Here is a 13,455-nt window from a genome sequence, read left to right as displayed (position 1 = left end):
GCGGGGAGCCTTGAATAAGTGGACTGTGAGAGACCCAACAATGGGGGCAGCCTGGATAGAAAAATACCATCCAGGACCACGGAGTGGGGCAGGCAAAGTGGGCAATGCGGACGACTCCTGTCTACAATGCAACAGACCTCACACACACTCCAGTACCTGTGAGTGCAACCAGGTAAGAATAAGAATGAGCAGCCCTATTGAGCAAAGAAGTCACCCTGAAGTCAGGTGAGGTGGGTGCAGAGGAAGGGTGAGGAATGGAAGGAGGGGAAGGCAAGGCAGTCCTGTTGCCAGGGTGCTGCATGTCTGCATAAGAAAGTTCCTTTCTGTGGGCGCCTGGGTGGCTCAGTTGGTTGAGTGACTATTGATCTCTGCTCAGGTCAAGATCCCAGGGTCGTGGGATCGAGCTCTGCATCAGGCTGAGCATAGAATCTGCTTAAGATTCTCTCTCTCTTTCTCTCTCTCAGACCCTCTTCCCCACTCGTGCTCACTCTCTCTCTCAAATAACAAATTATAAAAGAAAAAAGAAAGTCCTTTCATCGTTTCCTTAGCTTGGAATCCCATCTCCTTCCCGGAGGAGAACCCCTGAGAGGTGGCTAGATGTGAGGCCAGAGGGCGGGCACGTGGATTGACACCCCGGGGAACAGTCTGGAATTGGCATTCCTCCCCTCAAGGCTCCTCCCCGAAGGAATGCCTATAAGTAAAAAGATGGCTCCCAGACCCCCAAAGTGGATGCTGGATGGAGAACGTTCTAGAGTGAGGAGCTATGAACCGCTGAAGCCTGGCTCTCCCCTCACATGCACCTTCTCCGCAGAGAGCAGGGCTGGAGAGCGGCCCTGGAAGGACCTGTGTGCCAGGTGCCACCTGCCACCACCGTGCTGACCACAGGGGGCGCTGTTTGCTTCATACACACCTGAGCTCATGTTCACTGACAGACACCAGGGATGCCGAGAACTGTAAGAGGCAGCATAGCATAGTGTCTAGAACCAGGCTGCTGTGTGGCCTCGGGTGTTTGACTTGATGTCTCTGTGCATGGGTGGTTTATTTGTGTGTGTGTGTGTGTGTGTGTGTGTGTGTGTGTGTGTGTGTGTTTTACGGCGAAATGAGGAATTTAATAGAATCTCCCTCCTGGAGATGAGAGGAACAAATGAATAAATGCATGAAAAAACACTTAAAACAGGAGGGGTACTTAATGTGCTCTCAGTAAATGCTTGTGCTGTTATTCTGACACCTTAACAACAATTCTTTCAGATTCCTGGGTATCAGAGTAAATTTATAAAAGTACCCCGTCCCCAGGGGCGTCTGGGGAGCTCGGTTGGTCAAGTGCCTGACTCTTGATTTCGGCTCAGGTCATGATTTCTTGGATCTTGAGTTTAGGCCCTTGTGTTGGGCTCCATGCTGACAGTGTGGGGGTCCAGCTTGGAATTCTCTCTGATCTCTCTGCCCCTCCCCTGCTCACTCTCAAACTACATAAATAAACTTAAAAAAATTCTCCATCTATATAAGTGGGCTTTTTAAAAACTTTTTTCAAAAATCCACATAGTGCCCCATTGCTGAGGTTGGCACATGGCCCCAGAGGTGACATCAGGACCGCCCCCACTGGAGCCAGGAGAGAATCAGGTTTCGGGCCGAGCATTTTCCATTCAAATAGCCCACGTTCCCAGCTTGCACGCACAGGCATCACACCTCTGTGGACACACAGAGCGGCCGCAGTGAGACACTGCTGGCCACGCTGCTCCATTGATTTCTCAGGCTCAGCATGTCCGGCCCCTCTTCCCCCCTCTACCCCTGCTCATCTCTGTGCTCAGCCCAGGACAGGTGTGTGTCCTCACTCCTCTAGCCACCACACCCTCATCCTGGTTTCCCAACAAAGAGGCAGAGTGACTCAGCCCGTCTTATCTTCTCCTCACAATACCCACGATTTTCTCACATCTGTGTTCCTGAAATCTCTGAAGCTCCTGACCTCAGGACTTCAGCCAGGAAGGGGCACGATCCCAGTCCGTGACTGTGCACGGTTCCAAGCTCTGTGGTCAAGGCATATGCAGAGTTTGAATAAGGGAACCTGGTGGACTGGGGGAGCAGAGGAAGTGTCTCTGAGCTGGGAGACGCATGGGAGTGGGGAGGTGTGGAGGGCTGGGCCTGGCTAGAATGGAAAATGTATTTTCCCTTTAACGTCTGTTCCTCCCTTTGTGGCCATATCGTGGTCTATTTGCTTCAGGAAAATCCAAACTTACTGTCTTTGGTCTGAAGCTCTTCATCAATGGGCCCTTCCCTTCCTGCTTTGGCTCCCATTCTCTCTCCTCTTGTGCATTTTATCTGATTTAGTGGGAGATTTTACCTGTTTTTAATCACCCCCTCTTCACTCCATTGGTGGAAGAGGGATTGCCACCCTACGGTCACAGTGAGGGCAGAAGATACACCACCAGATACTGGATACGTGAGAGTCAAAGTTTATTAATTGTCTATACGCACAGCCTGGCTGAGGACACTGCGTACCATGCAGGGCCACTGGTGGTTGCCCTTGGGAAGGGAATGAACAGCCAGGGGCTCTGGGGACAGGCTTTATTTTAAGTATGTATTTATTTTGAGAGCCAGAGAGAGAGGGAGAGCATGCTCAAGCACACGCACCCACACACCCAAGTGGGGGAGGGGCAGAGAGCAAGGGAGAGAGAGAATCCCAAGCAGAATCTGAATGGTCAGTTCAGAGCCTGATGCAGGGTTGAACCCACCACCGTGAAATCATGACCTAAGTGGAGATGGAGTCGAATCCTTAATTGATTGAGCCACCCAGGCACCCCCTACGGCCTTTAGAGTGGCAGCAGGACAGAGTGCCCCCTGGTTGTGGTGGGGGAATGTGATTGGCTTGTTGGCATAATTCCACAGGCTGGCAGGGAACTGCGTGACTGGAAGAAACGGATTGTTCTCTTTGAACAGGAGGGCTGTTGAGCTGGGGGCTCAGGAAACCTCTATCCTGGAGCCACATGGAGAGGGAAAATCACACTAGAGCACTGGAGACACTCCCAACTTCCACCAGATTTCAAGGCAGCTCATAATAATTTAGGCCCTACACCTGTTCAAAGCAAGACAACAAGTCCCACCTGGAGTCACTTATGCTAAGCCCCACATCTGCAAACTGAGACTTAGTTATAGTTCTGGCTTTCCCAGAAATAGGGTCTTCGACCAGTCAATCATTAATCACCTGATCAACATGACTCCGGTCACCCGCCTGTAGACCCCTGCTATTCCCTGACGAAAGATAATCTTGTAATAACCAGCCGCTTTTTTTTTTTTTTTGCGTGTTATAACTCCCTTCTGCCTATAAAGTCATACAGCTTCTCAGAGCTCTTTTCTACCTGCTCAATGGCGTGCTGCTCCGTTCATGAATTGTTGAACAAAGTATGATCTTTACAATTCACCCAGATGAATTTTGTTCTTTTAACCCACCACACCATCATCCGCTCCTCTGCACAAACCGGAAGGTGGGTCTCATACTTGACCCCCTCCTTTTTCTCCTGCATGCAATCGACCATTTAATCCCATTACTTTGGTCTTATGGAAGCTGCCCGCTTGTCATGGTCCCCACAGCCACCATGTGGCTTTCAGGCACTTCTCTCATCTGCCATATGCCTTTCTTCATCTGTGTTTTCTTCTAGTACTTCATGCAATTGTATTTTGCAACTAGATTTCTCGTTCGTGGGTAAGTTTTCTCTTGTGTGTGCAAGAAAGAGATCTGAGTTCACCTTGGGGCTTCCTGTGATAGCCGACCCCCACAGACTTCTTCCTCACCTGGCACCCAGCCCAGTGAGCACGACTGCTTCCACCCCACCCCCCATCTCGTTGAGGCACTGCGTGCAGGGCACACCGTGCACAACCTGACAGCCCCTGGTCTTACGTCTAATCTTATGTCCCCCTCTCCAGCTAGAGAGCTCTGGAAGAAGGAAATATGACAAAATCACAGTCCATTTGCTTCAGGAAAATCCAAACCCATTGTCTTCGGTTTGAAGCTCTTCATAAATGGGCCCCTTCCTTCCTTCCTGCTTTGGCTCCCAGTCTCTCTCCTTTTGCACATTTTATCGGAGTCAACACGATAAGGTGTTTCCAGTTCCCAGACATGTGCCTCTCACCTCTGGGTCTTTGCACATGCTGGCCTCTTTGCTGGGCTACCACTGTTTTCCTACTGAAAAGTCATCTTCCAGGTCTCAAGGGAGACCTCGCTTCTCCCACCAAGTCCTTGACTGTGGCAAAGCCTGGTTTGGGCATCTGCCTTCCTCCCTGTGGTAGGACTTCCGTGCCTTAGTATTTGCTGCTCTTCCCACTAGTCTGTCAGATAGTCGAGACCAGAGGCTGCATCTCATCCCCGCCTTGGTCCCATCCTCTAGTACAGAGCACCACATATGTAAATATCTCTGTCGACTAAACGAGGGGCATGGCACATAGGGATGGCATCAGTTGGTATCACCAGTTGAGGGTGTGTCACAGACTGCTTTTGTGTTTCCTTAAAAAACTCTGTGAGATGGGCATCCTCATTTTACAGCTGATGGTAAAATGACAGACCCAAGGTCTCACCACCAGTAAAGAGGAGAGCCAGTTCTTAAATCCAGGATATGCTATCCTGATTTCAGACACTTGCTCGTAACCACAACTCAGTCCTGCTTCTATGCAAACACAGAGCTGAATTTAGAAAGTGGCGTGTCACTCAGTGTATTTCCTGCGTAGTGGGTATGCAGGAAGGGAGGGGCTGAGCTGTGGAAAAGGCAGCCTGAAGTGAGGTCCAGCTAACTGGAAACTATGGATGGTAATGGGGAAACTAACAAGCTCTTACCTGTGCCCTTAGAAAGGTGGGCGCAGACAATGGGGCAGTCCAGGGCTGCTGCTGGAGGAAATGTAGGCTAAAGCTGTTATGGAGAGAGTCCCCCTGGAGGTGGACCTGCTGCCAGAGGAACCTGGAGCACAGATTCTAGAAGTTTCTAGAGGACGCTTTTGGATGTACACCTTAGTGAGCTTCAGGCTTTAATCGTGAAGTTTTAAAGCACAGCCCAAGAAAAAAGCTATTACTTGAAGCCCATGTTTTATGAAACACAGATGTAATATTGATGCTCGAAGCCACTTAAGGAGTAATTTTGTGCAGGTTTCCCAAGCGATTTATGGGACAGGTCTGGAGATTTGCAAAATGGATTTTATTCTATTCATATTTTGGTTCTTAATCCCCTTTTATGGCAAATGCTTCACATTTCAATTTGGAATTTCAGAACCTACTTAAATAAATCATGAGAGCTTAATGGAAAATCAAAATCAAATTAAATAAATGGGTTAACTGTTCAGCTGCTAGGTTGAACTCCAGCCATTACAGGGTTAGGAAAAACCACAGAGCAATTTATAGCCAACTCGCCTGCTCTGGGAGAGACCTCTCTATCACCATACCCTCCTGGGTGTACTTAACCCATCTCAAATGACACATGCAGAAAACATCTGTTCTTTGACAAATATCTACAAGGAACAATTCAAATCACAAGCCCAGATCAATACCAAACGTACATCCTGCTGCATTTTAAATAGAAATAGGGGATCTTGCAATGTAGAATTCACTGCAAGTCATTAAAGTTTATTTACCAAGCATAAAGCTCAGAAGGGAGTTCAGTTCCTTGAAATGGAGAGAATGGTGTGTAATGCTGAGCAGAAAAGGAGGAGAGGCCTGAGAGAGAAGAAATGTGTTTCCCTGAATGTATCCTTCTCCTTGGGGTCCCCAAGGCTCTCTCACATCTTCAGGACACTTTTTTCCCTCTCCCTCCCCACACCCCCACCTTACCAGCTACATGTGATCCACCCCATACTAAGACTGCTGGACAAGGTTCCTGAAAAGGCAAATTGCCGCCATTTCTTCGAGTGGTTGCCTCAGCCTTGTTTTCACTTATCATCCTTGTCTTTGCTTATATATATTAACGAGTGGTCTTAGTTGGTAGGGTATTAAGATTTTCTGCAGTAACAAACAACCCCAAGTTTTAATGGCTTATGAAAACACACATTAATTTCTCATCATGGGACGGTAGTTCAGCTGAGGCTCAGCATGTCTCGCTTGAACTTGGCTGGACTCCACTGGACTTGACTAGGCGTGGTTCCAAGCCTCAGGTCAGATTCAAGTCTGCTCTATGTGTCATTCACTTGGAGACCCAGACTGGAGGAGTAATGGCTCCCTGGGGCCATTTTATTTTTCAAGGAAGGTAAGTAGGAATGTGAGACAGGAAGGGCACAGACTCAAGGCCTGTTAGAGTCTCTTCTTAGTAGTTGCCACGCTACCACACGCACCGTATTCCACGGGTCCAAGCAAGTCACGTGGCCAAGCCCAAAGTCAAGAGGACAAGGATACATACTTCATCTTGGATGTGGGCAAGGAGCATGAATATTGCCTGAATACTGGGAGGGGGGTATGGGAGTGCAGGGCTCTCCCCATCATTTTGTTTTTTATACAGGACAACCAAACCTTTCTCCAGCTTTTATTATGTGATGGAGGCTCTGACTTTATTTGCAGTGTTTCTGGGTAGTGCCATAACATCCCTGGAGAAGGAAGGCAGACCTAGTCAAGAGTAATCATGGTAATACTTAGAATTTGTCACATGACCAACACGTGCGTGGGTACTCTATGTATATTAATATAGTGAGCCTGGCAAACAATGCAACAGTGTTTAGGTCTGTACTTAATTTCTATCTCAGCATCCAGTTTAGTGCTCCCATTCCAAAGAGTTGCAGAAACCTAATCTCATTGAAGCAGGTGGCGTGGGGGGTGGGGGTTATCGGCCCTGGCACGCTCTTGAGTATCTTCATTCCTACGTGGCCTCCAGTCAGTGATATGCATCAGATTACCACTTCATCACTCTTACTCGATGAGACCTTTTGGCTGTGACTCTCCTTCAGCCACTCCTCTGCCTTTTGGGGGAACATGGAAAATAGTCACTTGGTTCTTGATACACCACGTACCAATTTCTGCTTTCCTACTTCCCATCATGGTGGGCTTGAAGGACTTTGAGGTCTCACGGACTTCACACAGTTTACACATGTTCTTGGGTCTTTAAGGCTGGTTGGGATTTCCTTCAGTCGTCCTCCTTCCCTGGGCATGGCCTGAGATGGGATTGGGATCAAGCAGGTGGAGGTAAGAATCTTTCTGGAATCATTCCATACTGACCAACTCCCTGGACTCCCATCAGTTTCTCTCTTCTTGCAACGTGCAGGCTTTTATCTAGATTCAGTTGGGCTGACCCAACTTTAGAGAGTTTTCCCAAATGTGTTGCTTAGGGCCCTGATTCCTTCACCTTTGTCATAGATAGAGAAATTGATTTTGAGGCAGATGAATTCACTTCCCAAAGTTAGCTAAAGAGGGTCTGTGGGTTTCAAAGACTGCCATGCCCTCCCCCAAGTTAAACTGGCTCTGCAAAGAAATTTTTAAGCAAAAAAAAGAACAAAATGGGGATCTTTTGGCATCTCAGCTTCCGTATAAAGAGTGGAATGACAGGGGCACCTGGGTGGCTCAGTCGGCTGAGTGTCCGACTTCAGCTCAGGTCACGATCTCACAGTTCGTGGGTTTGGGCCCCGCATCGAGCTCTGTGCTGACAGCTAGCTCAGAGCCTGGAGTCTGCTTCAGATTCTGTGTCTTCCTCTCTCTCTGACCCGCCTCTGCTCCCACTGTCTGTCTCTCAAAAATAAATAAAAATCATTAAAAAAAAAAAAAAGAGTGCAATGACAGGTATAGGGCCAAACCAGACAGCTTTGCTAACTCAGGGTCTTCTATTGGGTGGTGGGAGACACCTCAGTTGTTGGGGGGAAAGTTCCAAAGTTTCAAAATGGCACCTTTTCAGCTCTTATTTCTAAGTCTACAGAACTCAAGCCAGAGGGAGAGAGTAAGAGGTAAAGATCATCCCCTCCTAAAACCAATACACAAGGGTCCAGGATAGTGGAGGGCCACACTAAGTCAATGATTGCTCAAGTTTGGGGTTTGGAAAACAGGCTTTTGAGAGAGCGTTGCTTACCCATGCATGACTTCCTCCCACTTTTAAAAAAGACCCAGTGAATGTAAACAGTCATTCCATCTTCTCTGATGGAGGCACTGCTTCCTCTGTTACAAGAGATTTTATTCCATTTCTGGGCACCAGAAAATAAACTTTCCTGACTTGTAATGAAAGCCATGTGTGCACCCGTGCACGCACACACACACACATTATCTACACAATTGACTAATTTGGGCAAGACACCTCATTCTCTTTAGTCTCTATTAAAACCACATAATTTCCTTCTCTCTCACTCCTGGTTTCTCTCTTAACAGTTGTGCATTGTGGTGGCATGCCTAAATAATATTTTTCTCTTTAAAGTTTATTTATTTTTGAGAGAGAGAGAGAGAGAGAGAGAGAGAGAGAGAGAGAGAGAGAATATCCCAAGCAGGTCCCACGCTATCAGTACAGAGCCCAATGTGGAGCTTGATCTCATGGACGGTGAAATCGTGACTTGTGCCCTGAGCTGAAATCAAGAGTCAGAATGCTAAACCAACTGAGCCACACAGGCATCTCTATCCAAATAATATTCTTGCAAGATAATGTCACCAAGGAAAGAGAAAAATCAGACAAACATTCTTGTGGCATAACTGTTCAACTTTTTCTGTCTCTACCCATTTTGAAAGATGTTGGAAGTTAGGACACCCCTGTTTGATTGTTACTTAGCTTTTCTGTACCTCATAAAATGGGAATAATAGGAACATTGACTGGAGATCAAAGGGGGGATCCAAGCTGCCTACAAGGCATATCTCATTTGTGTTAAAATATATACATAAACAACTTGCTAGAAGAAAATACACCAATGTATTGATGGTTGTTATCTCTGGCTTGTGAGACTACAGGCACATTTGAATTTCTCCTTTACATCATTCAGCTTAATCTCATCTCTTTTTCACTAAATTTGCTTTTATGAAATGGCTTTTTTTCTGATTCCAAAATCACATGCATCCTCAAAGGACAGAGATTGCCGCCTTTAATAGTATGTTTTGTAATTGAATTGTAGTTGATATACCTATGCTTAAAGTGTACAGTCAACTCTGAAGGAAATTACAAAAACAGGTTTTCAGCACACTTAAAATTTTGTGAGACCTTTGAATGCTGAGAACAAACCGAGGGCTAAAGAGGGAGGGGGAAAGGGAAAAGGGGGTGATGGTCATGGAGGAGGGCACTTGTGGGGAAGAGCACTGGGTGTTATATGGAAACCAACTTGGTAATAAACTATTAATAAAAAAATAAATCACAAAACATTAAAAAAAGATATTTTATTTATTTTGGGGAGAGTGCAAGCAGGAGGAGGGCAGAGAAAGAAGGACAGAGGATCCAGAGCCAGCTTTGCACTGACAGGCTGACAGCAGTGAGCCCAATATGGGGCTCGGACTCACAAACTGTGAGATCATGACCTGAGCCGAAGTTGACCCTCAATTGACTGAGCCACTCAGGTGCCCCTTCAGCACACTTTTGAGCCCTGGAGATGCTTTAGAATAGGTGTTTAAGGTGATCGATTTGAAGGAACAACATTCGTTTTGTGGTATAATTTCTGAAATATCACAAATCAGTCACTGTGGTTTGGTAGTTGTCCATAGATTGGAGGAAAAGCTAGTTTATACCATTGTTCAATTTTTTTAAACTCCAGATCAATGTACTAGGTGAATATAACAATTTGACCAGTCATCTGGAAATTTCCCGCACATGAAAAGTAAATACATGTCTTTAAAAAAACCCAGTTCATTGAATGCTTTATTATAAAACAAACCTTTCTGCTTACATTAATAAAAAGAGGAACTAGATTGGATATGAAAGTAAACTGTGGAAAAAAATTGATTCTGAAGAATTTTCTCTGTTCTCAAATATAGAATATGAAAATCAAAGATTATTGGTGTTCATACACAGGTCGTTTTTATTAATAAAACAAACAAACAGAGCTGTCAAATTGGGAGAGAATATTTGTTTTTCAGAAGGTTTTGCTTCATAGGTATTTTAAATAAGTGGATTCTTTAGCTTAAATTTACACGGCAAAGTCATGGGTATCGAATTCTGTATCAGAATGGGAAACAATCGTTCAATCTGGCGCAGTTCCATGTTTGAAAAGTTGAGGCAAAACTGAAAAATGCTGTGTAGATCATTGTGCTTTTAGGCCCCCAATGGGAAGATTAACAGTCACACTCTCTTCACGATTTTGGCAATCTGTGATAGAACTGAGGCTGACGCGTTCATCTGCCTGGATGAAAAAAATAACAGTGGACCGGAAGTTAAAAAAGAACTTGATGTGTGAGAAACAACAATACCAGCAGAAAATCCTGGATGAGGTAGACTAGGCATTCTTGGCCTTTTGGGAAGAGAGGGCTGTGTCATATCTTGTTGACATGCCTGGACACACTGACCCTTTCAAGTCTTTTTTCCGGTTGTGTGTTTCTGTGATGTCAGTGCCACTTCCTCTCCCAAAACCCCCCAGCAGTGGCGGAATGTCAGAAGCCACTCACAAAACCCGTGACGGTCCTTGCTGAGTTCTTCTTTTGGTTTCTCTGGCAGGAGGCTGATGGAGGAGGAGGGGCAGGCTAGAGGTCTGCTTTGGGGCTGTGGTCTCAGGAAGAAGGCTGGCTAATCAGTACCAAGATGGCACCCTTGGGGCACCTGGATGCCAGCCTCTGGCAGCACCCCTGTGCTGAAGAATGTTGTGCATGGGGAAGACCATCGCCTGATTTGCGTGGGCGGGACTTCATCAAAGGCCAGATTCTACTTCCAAAGTTTTCACACAGATCACAGGGCCCTACATAGAAGTAGTCCAGATAGAATGCAAATGTTATTGAACCCCACTTTGCATCAACATTCTGATTGTGCACCGGGGATGGTACCAGCCCCCCACAACCTCGTGCAGATGAAATTAGAAAATATATGTGAAAGTCCCAGCATGGTGTCCAGCACATAGTAAATATCTATTAATGGTAGCTTTTTTTTAAAGACAACATTAAGAGAATCTCATTATTTGGAAACAATTGAAGAATTTTTCTTTTTTTATAAAACTCAGTTTGCTAATCTATAGATACTGCCAGCTTTGGGTCATACAGCCACCTACAACTTGAGGTCCTAGTTGAAAAAAAATCATCAGAACCCCCCAGGTAGGGAAGTCCGGTAAAAAAAAAAAAGTCTCTTACCAAGAACTGTTTATCAATAGGCAACGTTATCTAACCTTGGGCTGCACTGCAGAAGTGTGGTAGGTGATTTGTATGGCCCCCCGCTCCCCACAGTGGTTTTCTGATCCCAGCACACACTTGACCTAACTGGCTTATAACTTGCTCCAGGGTGAAGGCGAGGTCTTATCCGTTGTTAGGGTTCCATAGGGTTAAGTGTAATGGATTGTGAACTCCATGTACTCAGTTAATGAATGTTTGATCAGTGAGTACCCACAGAATCAACCCGCATCCTGAGTGTATAACCACCATCCCACATCAGCTCAAGGGCTTCACGAATGTTCAAACCATGGGCTAACAATTAATCCAGCATATGATTATGCCTTGGTATAGGAGGTATTCTATCTCATGAGACTGTCCCATTGGTCATCTTTGAGAGACAGGACTTCATGTTGAATGAGTTATATAATGACTTCTGGCTGGCTCATTGGCTACGGGGTCTGGATGTCATTTCATGACACTTTGATAGACCTCTCATCAAATTTACTGAGAACTTCTATTTCCTCTGTCAAAGCATAAAACTACATTCAGGGGAACTTCCTCATCAGTGTGTTAAGATTAAATCCAGACTCTTGTGGGTTCCGCATGGGAACCCATCAGAATGTCACCCGGCCTTTCTTACGTTTCCGCCGGGTTTCCTGTCCCCCTGCCAGGTGTATCTGTTCCCACTACCAGGAGACCAGGCCTGACCTAGACAGCCATAAGTGGCCCTAGTTCCCCTGCAGGTACCCAGAGGCTTGATTTCTTCTTAGCTCTGCACTTGCTTTCTTCTCTGTCCTTGACCCTGTTACTACACTGACCTACCAAGTTCACCAATCCACCCGCCAGTCACTTGCTTTCCCTCTACCTGGGTTCAGAGCCTAGATTTTGTATCTCAACCAACAAAACTTGAACGTGGGTCCTTGCGGTGCCTGGGTGGCTCAGTAGATTAAGCATCTGACTCAATTTCGGCTCAGGTCATGATATCATGGTTTGTGAGTTCAAGCCCCGCGTCAGACTCTGCACTGAGAGCGAAGAACCTGCTTGGAATTCTCTGTTTCCTTCTCTCTCTGCCCCTCCCCTCCCAGCACTCTCTCTTTCTCTCTTAAAAATAAATAAACATTTTTAAAAAAGAACTTGAACTTGGGTCCCAATTCTCCTTTCCTTTCTTTAGTCTAGAACTTTATATAGCAATTTTTATTTACAGCTCTGCCTGTAAATTCAGATGTATCCCAGAAGATCATGACATGAGTGGAGGTGGTAGGCAGCATGGAAGTGGGGGTGGGGACGACAAGACCTTCAGTGGCTTGTACGTTGCTTTCCCACTTTGGGGGACACATGGGTGCAGAGCGATAGTTCTCTACCATGAGACCAACAGTGGTGCGAGATGCTATGTGGCCACTGGAGCCCATCCTCAGGTTCAAATGAATAATGGTGAGCTGGAGGGCACATCAGCTTCTTCTGCCTGGATAAAGTGGGTCTCTATGTCACGGTTCTAGCCAGTGTTCTTCATCTTGTTTGTTTCTACCCAAGAGAAGACAAAGAATTTGGATTTCTATGGCAAATACAAGAACTTTCCAATACTGGATGGTTGATTTATAAAAAAGTTCTGTGCTGGCCAATTAAGACAGACAATCGTCTGTGTTCAGGGCTAACGGCTACTGGTTGAAGGACTCTGGCTCAATTCTCTGACTCATTGGGGCATTATTGGTATCCTCCTTTCACAGGTGGAAGGCCCCACATCTGCACAAGGGAATGAAAGAGGCAGGATCTGAACCCACATCTGCCAGCTGTGGGTCTCACTGCCATAGTGGCCGGCTGCTTTTGCAGCTGGTGAGTTTCTCAGCACACCCCTTGATGGGTTTATTGGGATAACAGATTCTGCGTTCTATTCTCATGGACACTGTGTCTACTAGACCCCAAAGGTCGGCATTCTCCAGTGAACCTCATCCCAGCACAGCTGGGCACAATGGCCTCAGATCATTTCCTGTCTCTACATAAAGGGGAGCAGTGGCCCCGATCAAATCCACTGCCTGTGAGCAGTCAGGGGCAGGTGGACCACACACTGAAAATGGTTGGGGCATATTTGGCCACAGAAGGAGGATGCCAATATTTTCTTCCTCTCGCCTTCCCTTCCACCTGGGATGTAACTTCTTCCTTGGTTTCTCCCTCAGGCAAGCCTGTGATAAAGCCCCTCTTACCACACTGACTTATCATCTGCACTTGGACTCCCGGGGTGAAGGGTGGTGTCTGAG

At 46.3% G+C, this 13,455-nt stretch overlaps 1 long non-coding RNA gene across 1 annotated transcript in view; it reads right to left on the bottom strand.

Moving 5' to 3' along the window:
- Positions 1 to 9,903: 9,903 nt before the first annotated feature.
- The window catches only part of LOC115296121, a 19,334-nt gene continuing 15,782 nt past the window's right edge, over positions 9,904 to 13,455 (bottom strand). Inside the window, exon 2 of the long non-coding RNA XR_003910740.1 lies at positions 9,904 to 10,251. This is a non-coding gene — a long non-coding RNA (uncharacterized LOC115296121). The remainder of the gene's footprint in view (positions 10,252 to 13,455) is intronic.

This window comes from Suricata suricatta, chromosome 7 (assembly GCF_006229205.1).
Source record: "Suricata suricatta isolate VVHF042 chromosome 7, meerkat_22Aug2017_6uvM2_HiC, whole genome shotgun sequence".
Taxonomy (NCBI): Eukaryota; Metazoa; Chordata; class Mammalia; order Carnivora; family Herpestidae; genus Suricata; species Suricata suricatta.
The sequence above is the reverse complement of the archived record's forward strand: the minus strand, read 5'-3'. Positions and strand labels throughout refer to the sequence as shown.